Raw genomic sequence first — 14,212 nt, forward strand, 5'->3', positions numbered from 1 at the left:
AAGTTCATGATTCCTAGGATTTAGTTTAGCTATTTCACTTCTTCCTTTGTAAGATCCACTAGAAGGGGACACCCATCTTATAGGATAAATAAAGGTCATACCAAACACATAAGAGATACTTTAATTTTTTTTAACCTAAGTGTATCCTTAATATAGGAACAGACTAAAGAACATAATAAGAGAAGTAAAAGTCTTTGTGTGACAAGACCACTGGTCCTATGGCTTGGGACAGCAATTGAAGTGTTAATCCCATGTTTCTGCAAAATAAACTACTCTCAAGTGGTTTGCTCCGCTCACACAAAATAAATGCATTATACTGTAGTTGCTGACATATAATGTGCATCTTTTTATGCCAGCAACATGGCCATAAAGATGGATTCATCTTGCCTAATGAAAAGAATCAAAAGACATTTCAAAAGAATCACTTAGATGCACATAAAATCCCCATCCTCTTATGCAGTGCTCAGCTAGTGACTGTTAGGTATGAGGTATCCTTCATCAAGCTATGGTAAACTCATGAACAATTCTCCTTGAACTTCCAAACTGCACCCTGCCTGCAATGCAGTGCAATTTGTGTGGACACAGCATTCTGCTATTTATCAGTCCATTTTCATTACACTTTTAACTGCTGGGCTTAGGCTTCCTGAAACAGATTAGACCTTTAAGAAGAGTGATTCTCTTCAGTATTTTAGTTTACAGGCACCATTCTGTGCAAGAAGGAAGTTAAATTTTAGGAGATTAAGATAAGGAGTTGGGACAGGTAGGGCTTTTGGGTGAGCAAGATAAGGTAGTTTGGAATTGGAAAAGCAAAAAGGCAGAATTAGAAAGAACACGCTATTCAATTATCCTGGAAAAATGCAATCTGGGATGTTTGAGAAGGATTACACAGCATATAGACTGGGCCAAAGAATTTCCGTGAGTGATATTTTCCCAGCTGGAGGATAGATCTCAAATAATAGAGAGGAATCTCTCACCTTAAAGTGTGAAAGGTGTTTGATTTTAGTCAGTGGGTATTTATTGAGTGCTTTCTCTTTATGAAGCACTAGATGAGGTTCCATGTGGAAACTAAAGAAAAATGAGTAAGAGACAAAAAATATAAACTCTAGGAAGGAGAGGAAGATGAGTTGGGACAGAGCAGATTCAAAACAGGAAAAAAACAGAAACACAAGAAGTAGTTTCATGGAAGAAGGGGGCTTTGCACCATAAGATTGCTACTTGTGGATAATGGAGACTTTCTAGACTGACAGAAGGTTACCCACAATAGAACAGACATGGGAGAGGTAGAAGACATTTTCCGAGTTCCCACTATAATCTGGTTGAAGCATGGTTATGGGAGACACACTGGAAAATTTGAGGTAATACTGGATAGGAAGGGCTTGGTTTCAAAGCATGCCAACAAGAAAGCATTGACATTTCTGAGCAGCAGGGTAACATTATCCATATTAATCAGGGAGTAGGAGAAGAGATTGGAGATAAGGAGACTGGCTTAGAATTTCTATCCCTGGTCCAGATGGGAGGCAGTGGGCTTTGATAAAAAAAGATAGTGAAGGATATAGCAAGATGGATGGTGTATGTATGGTTTGGAGAGATGTAAAGAGGGAGACTTGGAGAATGTAACTAGGTTACATAATGGAGCACTTACTTACTCCATGTCAAGCCCTGTGTACTCAATAGTTGACATGGTTTCTCCCATTTAAACCTCACCTAAACAATGTGATCTAAACCAAAACACAGTGATCTAAAAGAGGCCATGAAGAAAAGAAGGGTGGCCCCTTTTCTTCCAGACCTTTGAAACTCCAGAGCAGTCTGCAACAAGGTCTCCAAGGAAGAGGTGTTACCAAAGGAATTCCAGGCTTTAGTTAATGGCATCAGGTTGAGAGTGCGTGACACAAGATTAGGCTCTTAGTTACTTTGTTTATAGCAGCAGGAGGTTGTGAAGGACCCCATGGAAGAAAGGAGGACAAATGGGATGGCTAAAGAGGGCTTGATTGGGGTGCAAGTAGAGATAAGGAGTATTTTATAAACAGAGAGAGCAACTGCAGAGGAGAGAGTTTAGTGCATCTGCAAACCATTAACACGTGCTCACTAAACACTGGGCTTAGAGCCAGGCCTGTCCTGATGCTATATGGGGTCCCAAAATCACCATGGAAGAGGTTGGAAATAAGGAAAAAGGTTTTCTGAAACCTTGTTTGTGAGGAGCTCTTCTGGGTTCCTTCTGATCTGCTAGATGGTTGTATCTCTGCAAGCCTATTAAAGGTTGGTCTAGCAAGCATACAGGGTCCCACTCAAAGTCTTTCCTCCCAGAGAGACAACCAGCTCATTGGGTGGCAAAACCCAAGCACTCTCTTCCCTCTCTGAGGTGTAGAAACTCAAGTGATCTTGTCAGTTGATCCTGTTCTGTGATCATGGCATCACAAATTTGTGTCCCAATTTTTTAAAACCTTATCCAATTTCTTATTCTTCCTTCCTGATTTTAGTCATAGGAAGCCCTTAGAGGATAAAACATTATAAATAATTTATGGTATTATATTCCAAGCACTGAATCGTTTATTTATTTATTTATTTATTTATGTTTTCCGGCCCAGATGGGAAGGTATTATTTAAAAATAACCATGGACGTCCATGTCTCAGACCACATGGGATTGAGAGCCAAAGATTCAAGGTCCTTATGATCTGTCTCTGTGCTCAAGCACTATAAAGCTCATGTCATTGCTGAAGAAAGAAATCACATTTTCCCTTTTTGGATATAATTATGATTACAGGTGCATTCAGTGTTTATTAAATTTTTAGAAACTTCATTTTTCAAAATCTTACTGTTATGGATTGTATACCCTTCCCCCTAAAAAGACATGTTGAAATCCTAATGGCCAGTATTTTGTGATCTTATTTGGGAGTAGGGTCTTTACAGACTGAATCAAGTTAAAATGAGCTCATTAGGGTAGACCCTAAAACTTTATAAACAATGTCCTTCTAAAAAGAGGAACTTGAACAGAAACAGACACATGCAGAGAGAAGACAGCATAGAGACACTGACAGAGTAGACAGTCACATGACTGGTGTGATGCCCGTATAAGACACGCGCTGAATGCCAAGGATCACCAAAAGCAAGGAGGTAAAAGGAAAGACTTCCCTATGGCCATCGGACAGAGCCTGGCCTTGCTGACACCTTGGTTTCAGATTTCTAATCTTCAGAACTATGAGATGATAAATTTCTGTTGTTTTAAGTCATCCAGTTTTGGGTACTTTGGTACGGTAGCCCCGGGAAACCAATCCTAGTTATCAATACAAAAAGCATCTCAAAAAGCGATATATATGATTGCTCCTATTTTTTTCAGAAGATCAACTCATAAGAATGTGATGTATGGGAGCCAGGTCAATTGATGCCCACCCACTCTGGATGAATTGCTGAACTGTTTTGTAATGGGAAGGTCAGGTGTCACTTCCTTCTCTCATTGGGAGCTTTGGCTTGTTCTATGAAGAGAATGGTCATTCTTTTCCCTATAGCTGCTTTCTCCCATTTCAGGGTGTATGGTTAGGAGAAAGGGCTGGTTTGTTTACTGGATTGGCATCTGCACAGGTGAAAAACTCTGCCGCGATACTGACACTGTGAATGAGGCATATGGAAGGCATACAGGACCACTCTGGGTCCACAGACCCTTCTAAAGACGCCAGTGGCTAAAGAGGACATTAGAGATCACCTGGGTCTAATCCTTCCCCTACAAATATGGACTCTGAGGCTCTAAACGATCAAAACTCATCCAAGTTCTCATAGGACTTCTTCTGAGGCTTCGAAGTTGTTTGGATTAAATGTGAACTTAGCCGTGAGCTAAGGATATGAAAACGGGAAATATTTGAGGAATTAATTCATGACTCCCTGAGTTTAGTTTTCTGTCTGAGCTGGGGTCAAAGTCAGGAAGAGGCAGAATCAAAGGAAAACATAACCCACTTGAAGTTTCAGTTCATTTGCCCTAAAGAGAATCTTCAAACAATAAAGCCTCTTTGGAAAATAATTTGACAATTTCTTTTAAAGTTAAATGTAAGTTTTGTTATATGACCCAGTAATCCTACTACTAGGTATCACCCAAGAGAAATGAAAATATGCGCACATAGTTAGGCACACAAATGCTCATATAGTGTCATTAGCAACAGCAGAGTGAAAGCAGCTCAAATGTCCCTCAATTCATGAAATGAACAACAATGTGAAATACCTAATGCGATTGAATACTATTCCGTAATGAAGAATGTTACAACACAAAAGGAGCCAGACACAAAAGACTACTTACAAGGGCTGGGATTGTGACTCAGTGGCAGAGCGCTTGCCTTGCATATATGAGGCATTGGGTTCGATCCTCAGCACCACATAAAAATAAATAAATAAATAAAAGACTTCTTATGATATTATTCCATTTATATGAAATGTCCAGAAACACAAATCCATGCAGACAGAAAAGTAGATTAGTGGTTGCATAAGGCTGGGGAGGTAAAGAGGTAAGGGCACCAGGATCAACTGTAAATAGGCCTGAGGGATCTTGTTGAGATAATGGAAATGTTCTAAACCCCCCCTGAGACCATTGTGGAACCACTTGACAACTTTATAAAAAATTGTTGAATTGAACATTTAAATGGTTGAACTTTATGTAAATTATACCTCGAACAAGTTGTTTATAAAAAGGGAGGGAATGAATCCAGGCAGGGTGGCATACTCCTGCGTTCCCAGCGACTTGGGAGGCTGAGGCAGAAGGATCACAAGTTCAAAGCCAGCCTCAGCAACTTAAGTGAGGCCCTAAGCAACTTAGTGAGACCCTGCCTCAAAATCAAAAATGAAATGGGCTGGGGATATGCCTCAGTCGTAAAGCCCCCCTGGGTTCAGTCCCCAGTACACCCTCTCCTCCCAAAAAGTCAAATATTGGTTGCTGGGGGCTGAAGTAGGTAGGGGTAAGAAGAAAATTCATGTTTAATGAATACAGAGCTGTTGTTTGGCAAGATGAAAAGTTTTGGTGATGATAGTTTTACAGCAGTGTGAACATACCAAATGCCATTGGTTAAGATGGTTGTGTTAAGAAGGTTTTTGTGTGTGTGTGTGTATGTGTGTGTGTGTGTGTGTGTGTGTGTGTGTGTGTGTATGTATACTGGAGATTGAACCCAGAGGCGCTTAACCACTAAGCCATATATCCCTAGCCCTTTTTCAATATTTTCTTTAGACACAGGGTCTCACTGAGTTGCTTAGGGCCTCGCTAAGTTGCTGAGGCTGGCTTTGAAATGGCAATCCCCCTCCTGCCTCAGCCTCCCAAGTCACTGGGATTACAGGCATGTGCCACTGCGCCTGCTTATGTTGTATATATTCCATCGCAGTTTAAGAGAGAGAGAACACCTGTGTGAACTGGTTTTTAGTTGAAACAAGTCTGAGAAATCTCAATCAGTTTAATTTAAAAAGCCATCAGTTTTTAAACTGAAGGAAATAGATCAACATATCTTTCTATAAAACTACAAAAATTCCAGGTCTACAGCTGCTTGGTAAACCCTAGTTGAGAAAGCGGCACATGCTCTGCTGTGGCTCCACAGTCCCACCCCTGAAAATTGTCACCCTAGATAGCTGTAGTCTGGGTTTTACTAGGTCAGCAGACTCCAGCAAGTCCTGGCCTCTGGGCTCTTGGGCTGGCTTCTACCCAAGGCTCCTTTGTAACGTTGTCTTTGACCCCTCCTTATTGTTAGCCAAAACCTAGTTGTGAAGATGTTGTGACACGGACCATATCTTAGGTTCGCAAAAGGGAAGCTGATGCCCTCAATCAAATTTTCCTGAGTGTTGATCCGTGGCAGAAAAAAAAAAAGATTCCTATTTATCCAAAAAGAATGTTATTTGCATATGTTACAAGTTTTATAAATCTGTTTAAAAAAATCAAATGTTTTCTTTACTTATTCATCCTTGATGTGGGATGACCTTTTCTCTTTCCCTCCCATTTTTCCTTTTGATTTTCACAGTAAATATGCCCATAAAGAATTTTAAGATAATTCTTTGGACTCTTAGAGCATTTTACTAAGAACTAGCACTGAGGAAGTCGCATTTTTATACAGCAATTTCCAATTTCTGTCCAGGGCACACGACACACCCAAACAAAGCAAAACAAAAAAGACTTGAATGTGCTCTCTTCTTTTGTGTTTCTGAGGGCATGAATTCATTCAGGAGAAAGATGTCACCTGATGTCGACATGGGTAGGGTGGGAGTGGGACTTGGTGACACATGAGGAAAAAAAACAAAACCTCCCCCGCCCCAGGACCTACGTATCCCTGCAACTTTCCTTCATTTTCAGGTCCACGGTACGCGTAACAGACACAGGTCATCTCTAACCTAGCTACGCCAACTCCAGAGCCTTCTACAAACACTGGCTCTTATTAGCAAATAACCTCTCCCTAAGTCATCATGCATGGAATTAATATTCTCATTTTCCATCCCAGGAAAGTGAGGGAGAGGACTTACATAGCCAGACCATTGAGTAATTAAGCACAGGAGATGCTTAGTTTGTCTTCCAGGTTCTCGGTTTAAATTCCCCAATAGCATCTGTCTAATGTCACGGTTGCCACACTTGGGTTAGGGAGAGGAGGGTATGGTATGCCTGTGGATTTACATTCCTAATGGTTCTGAAGGGGAAGACATACAGTAATGGTGGCTGAGAGGCTTCCAGAGGGACACTGGGTAGAATGTCCAGCGGCCACAGAACATAGCAAGCTTTGCAGTGACCTAAGAATGGGGGTTAAGGGGGGATGTCTAGAAAGGAGGAGGGAAGCAAGAGATTGGACTAATTTACTGGAAAGCCCAGGCCTTGTTAAGGAGTCTTTAAGATAATAGCTCTTTTGACTGGCTGTTCAATTTTTTTTTCCCTTTTAGAAGTGGTAGTGGTGGTTGGCTGGGAGAGACGCGGAGAAAGCCGGGTAGGAAGGGGGTCAAAAGACACGTGATGGGGCTGATTAACAAGTAGGCTTTGTGAGCGGGGACTGAGGGACACCTGCAGCGCTGCCAGACAGGCTTGCCCAGTGGGGGTTGTTTGAATGAGAAAACAGCTTCCAAAAAGATGTAGCCAAAGAATATAAAAGCACAAGGAAAATGTGCATTTGCGAGATGAGGGAATGGTGGAGTTTTATCTCTGACTCTCCTTTAAATAAATCTTCCATTATCTATATTCTCACCCCCGAGGTCAGCATCCCAAGATGCATGAGAGAGGATTCAGAGCCGGGCCTGGGAGCTGGTGTTTTGATCAAAAAAGGAATTCACTTTCAAACAGACATGTATTCTTTAAAAAAAAAAAATAGTAATAATAAATTAAATAAATAAAACAAACAGAAAATCTCTTCCAACTCAGCTGACTAAGTCCGAGTCGGGATGACAGCAGCGTTCACTTGCGAGATCCCACAGAGCTGGTGTCCAGCAAGAAAATAAATGTGACTTTCATATCAGAGCATAGTGCTGCTTTGTTTGTCATCCAATGAAAGGACGGGCATTACAATGCTATTGTATTGCCGGAGGTCATCCGGAGACCCACCAGCTTCGGGGGTGAAATACAGCTAAACCTGTGTTTTGGCAGGCTGGCATCAGTATCTCACGAGAACCAGGGGGGCTCAGTTCTTGGTTTCCAAGGAGCTACGCTTGGGTGGGGTGAAGGTGGGAGAGCAACACACACACTCAAAAAACAAAAAAAACCAAACCTTCCTTGGGTAATCATCTTAGCCAGATTTAACCCCAGATGGCTACCTCATTTGTTGATATTTCCTGCAGTTAATAAAGTCTTAGTAAGCATTTGTATATATGTAGGGATATAATACATACACAAATATATGGGGATAATATATATATATTATATTATATTATATTATATTATATTATATATTTAAAAGAGGCTGAGTAGGATGGTACCTTGCTTAATTCCTTCCAAGTCCTGCTTAAACCAAATTTAATTGTGGACCTTATCTGGCAACTTGTCAATCTCAGTAAAGATATAACATATATATAATATATATATATATAGTGTGTGTGTGTGTGTGTGTGTGCGCGCGCATTTGCCATCATACTCAGCCCCTTTGAAAAGCCTTCCCTGCCTCCTGGAGACGTCTTGGATGTCCCTTCTTGGAGCTTTCATTAGCTTCCATTTCCTTGCCTATAAAATCAGATTTATACCTTCTTCAGGGAATTGTTTTAAGAGATAAATAAGCTAAGTTAGGTGCTGTGCCTAGTTCAGAACCTGACATATACTATGCTCTTGGTAAACGTTGGATGTTTTTGAGCATTCATCAGAAGGTGGAATCCGTCCCTTCACCCAAAAGCACCCTTTTATTGAGGACTTACCCTGAGCCAGGACCCAAGGGGAGTCTGAGTGGTGCAGTGATGAGGAGGACAATATAGTGGGAGGAAGGACAGAGCCAAGTGGATCACGATTTTATTTTTTATTTGTAGATGAACACATACCTTTATTTTATTTATTTGTTTTTATGTGGTGCTGAGGATCGAACCCAGGGCCTCACACAGCCTAAGCAAACTCTCTACCACTAAGTTATAACCACAGCCCTGGATCATGAGTTCTTGATGGCAAATTGTGACAGGAGCTCTGAAGGGACCATCCTCTATAAGGCCGTAGAGATAGGGAACTCTGTAGTCCAGGGAGTCAAGGAGGCCTTCCTCGATATTGGATTGAGATTGCAAAAATGCAGTTTGGCTACTTGGAGGATGGGATACAAGAAAGGGTACCTGGTCTGTTGTCATTTAATTTCATCCTCTTGGAGGATCAGAATATTTATTGGTGTGCAGTGGGAAGAACTAAATTTCAGGGCGCTTGCCAGGATTTGATTTGCTATCCTTTGGCATCACAGGGGCACATACAATGCCAGAGAAAAGGTCAGGTGATCTGCAGAGAAACACCTGGGGAGGATTATGGATGCAAACAGGAGGGTGCCTGGAGGATACTCCAGCAAACACAAGGATCCCGGGGAGCTGAATTCTCTCCCTGGTCAGGAGAACACTGGAGTTCCAAAAGGTCGCGCATTCACCCAGGGCATGCACCTAGCTGTGGTGGAATTTAGTTCCAGGTTTTTTGACTATACCACATGGCTGGTCTATGATGGGAGGGTTTGAAAAAAAAAAAAAAATATCTACTAAGGTTCCTATAGGTCTAAAGTACAATTTATTTGAGATCCCCATCATGTTTCCTCAATGCTAGAAAAAGAAAAAAAGAAAGAAAAATAAGATGAAGTAAGAGATAAAGGAAAGAAAAAGATACAAGGAAAAAAATCTTAATTTCTATCTGTAAGCTTTGACTTTATAATATGCTCAATTTAATTTTTTCTAGAACATTAAAATCCATGTCAGAGCCATCATCAACTGAGTATTCTGTCTCCATTGCTCTTTAAGGGACACTTACTAGGAGAGATGCAGGGGCTTCTCTACCATATTACCTTAGGGTTATTTCAGCCAGTGCTTAATTATCTGTGCCAAGCGCAGGGCAGCCCACAGAGACATTGGCCCTTTGAGGGTTCAAAACTTCAGAACCATTCTGAATCACGAGCTCCAACACCCTTGTAGCTCCCAAAGCAGCTAAGCTGGAGGCTTTTGCTGAGCTCTATTCCTTCAACCTCTTCCCTAATATAATTTTGAACCTATGGGTAAAAAAACAGGGAACAACACCTTTCAGAGAAACAATTTTCTATGTATTAAGGACACACAGCAAGTTAAACCACCCAGTTGAAATTCGGGTCTCAAGGCTATTTTATCTGTGCTATACCTTCTTGTGGCTACTCCAGGTATAAAGACAAATGTGCTTTCCCTGAAAACCTCTTTGGCATTTCCTTAATCCCTAAGCCACAGCGACCAAAGACACTGTGCCAATGTGCTTCCCCGCCAACCTCAGTCATATGCACCAAACTATCTCTTTGCCCTTTTGAAAAAATTTAAATGCAGAGCCAGTTAAATATAATATTAAGGACCCCGGGGTTTTCATTGTTTCTCTACTACAAGAAAGGAATAAAAATTGTGCTTTGCAATTCTAATGTAATTTAAATATTTTTAACATAAAAGTGGTAAGAGACATATTCTCTCTCCCATGAAAGTCCTCTAACTTTATAAAATAAATAATTTAAAAAGTAGAAACTTCTCTTTCTGTGGAATAGAAACATGGGAGTGATAGGGAAACTTGTTATCAGTGACACACAGCTCTTAGGCTCTCTGTGGTGCTGGAAGAGAAAGCAAGTAACTAACATTGAAATACCAGGATGGGGTGCGTGATACCAAAATAAATCATCTATCCAAACGGCATATTAATAGTGCACTTATTTTTAACCAACATATCATAAACCAGAAGGCTCTTCTTTAGGCTTACCTCAAAATCTGTTGTTTAATATTTTTCAAGTGCCTGTGGAATATCTAGAAATGTACAGCACAGAAAGTGTCGTGGGAATACAAGGCAATAGAGAAAGCAAGGTTCCTAACACAAATTGCTTCAGAGAAAACTGGACACTTTTAAAGGATCAGGTGTTCTTCTGGGGAAACCAAGCTGTTAGAAAACGTTTCTGTTCAGAAAATGCAATCTGTAGAATCCTGTTTAAGACATGCAATTGGAAAAATGGCTTTATTGGGTCTTGTCACTGGATAGTAAAGTTCAGGAATGATTTAAGAAAAGATGTTGCTGTCCTTTGAGATGCTAATACCAGTCAGGGGACCCACACACCCCTGGCTTCTCTTAGTAACCCATCAAGTGTGTATAAACTACAAGTTTATATTCATGCCTTTTGAAACAACAACAAAAATATAGTCTATCTTTTAAGATTAAGAAGTCCTATAATGTTTTCAACTACTTTGTAAAGTAATGCTTTATCTTACTTGCACCAAATTTTGTCCTTTTCTGCCTTCAAAGGGTAATCCTACTTCCCCTCCAGAGAAACAGTTCACATTCTCTTATCTCATCTGCAGGTTTTCTCCCAATCCCCCTTGGTTGGTCTTCCCTAAGCTTCTGTATATAAGTTCACCCTAGACAATGCTTCCTTAAATATGTCACCATTGACCCCACCAATGGGTTTTTCTTCCATATGTTCTGTTTTAATCAGTTCTGCTTAGAGAGCTATTTTTTGGCTCATTCCCTCTCTCCCCACTTAATACTATTCATTTTTTTAAAGTTCATCTTAGGTCATACCCTCTGACCTCCATGTCTTGCCTTCTTAATTGAATCTATTTTAAACTCCTGTACCATTTATATCAATGGTTTATTTGCATGCTTTTAAGCATTTTACAGTTTTCTCTCTTGTTCTTGTCTCAACAGCAGCAGCAACAACAACAAAAAGCCCAGAGATCAGAAATCCTGATTTATCTCATTTTATATGCTCTTAACCTGCAGGGCTGAGTTTAACCATATGCTGTGTTCTAGAGAATTTGAGGGTTCCTTGTCATTCTTTGTCAAGAAGATGCTTAGTCTAACTTGATCTTGTTAGATCAAGCTTATTCCCACTTGGATCTCTATTATTTCTGTCTATGTGCAAGAGGATACCTGAAGTAACTGTGGAGGCCAAGTATTCCCATATGAAGAAGGTGATTTAGTGGACTCTCGTGCTGATGGATGAAGGTCATGCAGTATTGCTCTGCAATGCATGGGGGCATTGAGTAAGAATTCCATGACATTTTTGTGTGAAAGAAGAGGAAACAATTGTGTTGAACCTGAACCATTTCTGGACCCTAAAGCAGCCAATGATTGTTCATTGTAAATTAATCCACTCGCTTTTCTGGTGTTTACATATTGTCAATCTCATGGGCTCCTCCTGCCACAGACAGCATGATTGACCTTCAAGGTGCTGATAGAATCTGGGAGCTCTGTCCCAGTCTAACCACAGACACTGGGCTTGTTCCACCACTTTTCTGAGTCAAGGGCTCACCACTGTTCCTTATGCAATTTCTATCATCCCAAGTTCAGTAGTCAGCCAACAGCAAAGTGATGGGCTATCTAGAATATTCCATACAATCAGCCTCACGGCAATGTTGGGTGTGGGGTAATAGCAGAGCTGAAGGTCTAACACAGCCAAGCTCCTGGACACTGTTATCAACCAGAGAAAAGGACTTGGTGGACTATGATGATGGTAGATGAAGACCATGCAGGATCAATCTGCAATACATGGAGGCACCAACTAAGAATTCCATGACAGGGAGGGAGTAGCAGCATCACAGTTTGTCTCCCCATGTTAGAAGTCACATGGAGGTGGGGCTTCGTTTTATGGGAGCTAGGACCAGTGAGGGAGGTTTATCCCTTTAAAAAATGAAGGAGCTGCTTTGTAACATGGTGAGTGAGCTCCTAATATTATTAAGATAGAAAGATTGGGTTCAGATAATTAATCCAGATATTATGGAAGAGATTCTTGTACTGTGCAGAACTAAAAATTGATTGCTCCCCAATGGTACACAGAAATCAATTTTGTTCCCAGGTTTTTCCAGTCTGTGATGCTTATGTCTTCCAGGAGATAAAGCATCATCAATAAGATTCTAGCTTCAAATTAATGGATGAATCAAAAATTTATACAAAGGCAGGATTTTGGGTGGGGTATGGGAAGGGAGAAGGTTTGTCCCAAATCAGTCTTGATGTCTTCACAGTAGGAGATCTTTCCTGAAAAGATGGAGCCATGCAGAAAGCATCTCTAATTTCCTTGCCTCCTTTACATCCAGTACACAATTGAATGCTGAGACCAGGATTTTAGGTATTCTACAACCTTTCAAAGTTTGAGAAACATTGGTTTCTTTATGTGCGTCCAGATTTCTTTTTCTTTTTATGTCAATTTGTAAGTTCTCAGTTCTACAAGCTGCCGATGTAGCTCAGTGGTACAGCACATGCCTAGCATGCGCAAGGCCCTGGGTTCAATCCCCAGCACTGCAAAAAGTAAATATCCAATAATTTGATGTTGGGGAACTTTTTTTTTTTTTTAAGAAAATGCACCATTTTTTGAGATAATGTCACACTTACTATCCCATTAAATTGGATTATTTATTATAATAATTCAATGAAACAAGCACAATTATTTTAACTTTAGCATTTATAGAATTGGGGAGAGCAAACAATTTATTTAAGTTTACATGATCATTAAATGTGCCTAGATTTGACTCTAAACCTGCCTGATGCCATAGTCCCTTTGACAGGATCCTGTAGCCCTTAATTATATTTCCTTTATATTTTGAAAGATGGGAAGCAATGTTTAGAGGTGCCCATTACTGGTTTTTGTTTGTTTGTTTGTTTGTTTACTGAGGACTGAAAGGGGGACTTTAACACTGGGCTACACCCCTAGCTCTTTCCACTTTTTGAGACAGGGTGTAAGTTGCTGAGGCTGGCCTCGAACTTGGGATCTTCCAACTTCAGTCTCCCAAGTTGCTGAGGCATGCTCCACCACGCCCAACACAGAGATGCCCATTATTTGGGAAAGACATGACTTTTCAAAAATGAAACAGTCTTTGCTTGGGGGGCAAGAACTCCAGCTTTGGTGATGCACTGCCCAACTATCATCTCTACCCTCTAAGTAGTTGAATGCCCTTCAGCAAGTTCATTAACTTCTCTAGGTGTCCATGTCCTTACCTGGAAAATGGAAGTGCTAATACTACCTTCTTTGTAGCACTGTTTTTAGCAGTAAATTAAGTAGTATATGGAAAGCACCCAGCACAACATGAACATAGAAAGGAAGTTTTAGCTATTAAAAAGCACCCAGCACAACATGAACATAGAAAGGAAGTTTTAGCTATTAAAAAGAATATAGAAGCCGGGCATAGTGGCGCATGCCTGTAATCCCAGAGACTCAGGAGGCTGAGGCAGGAGGATCTTGAGTTCAAAGCCAACCTCGGCAAAAGCGAGGTACTCCCTGTCTTTAAATCAAATACAAAAAAAGGGCTGGGGATGTGACTCAGTGGTTGAGTACCCCTGAGCTCAATTCCTGGTAACCTCCCCACCAAAAATACACGCACAAAAAAGAATATAGACTCTTTCTTATACTTCTCTACTCTGAAGTTTGCTGGCAGGAGACCGAGAGGCATCTCTGAAGAGCCTAATTATAGAGAAGCACCAGAAGAGAAGCACCACTTATGGTTTGCCCAAGTGTCCCCCAGAGGCCCATGTGTCAAAGGCTTGATCCTTAGTGTGGCACTAAGGAGAGGTGCTATGAGACTTTAGGAGATGGGATCCAGGGGATGATCTTAGGTCATGGTGGACATGCA

Source organism: Callospermophilus lateralis, chromosome 4, assembly GCF_048772815.1.
Source record: "Callospermophilus lateralis isolate mCalLat2 chromosome 4, mCalLat2.hap1, whole genome shotgun sequence".
Classification (NCBI taxonomy): domain Eukaryota; kingdom Metazoa; phylum Chordata; class Mammalia; order Rodentia; family Sciuridae; genus Callospermophilus; species Callospermophilus lateralis.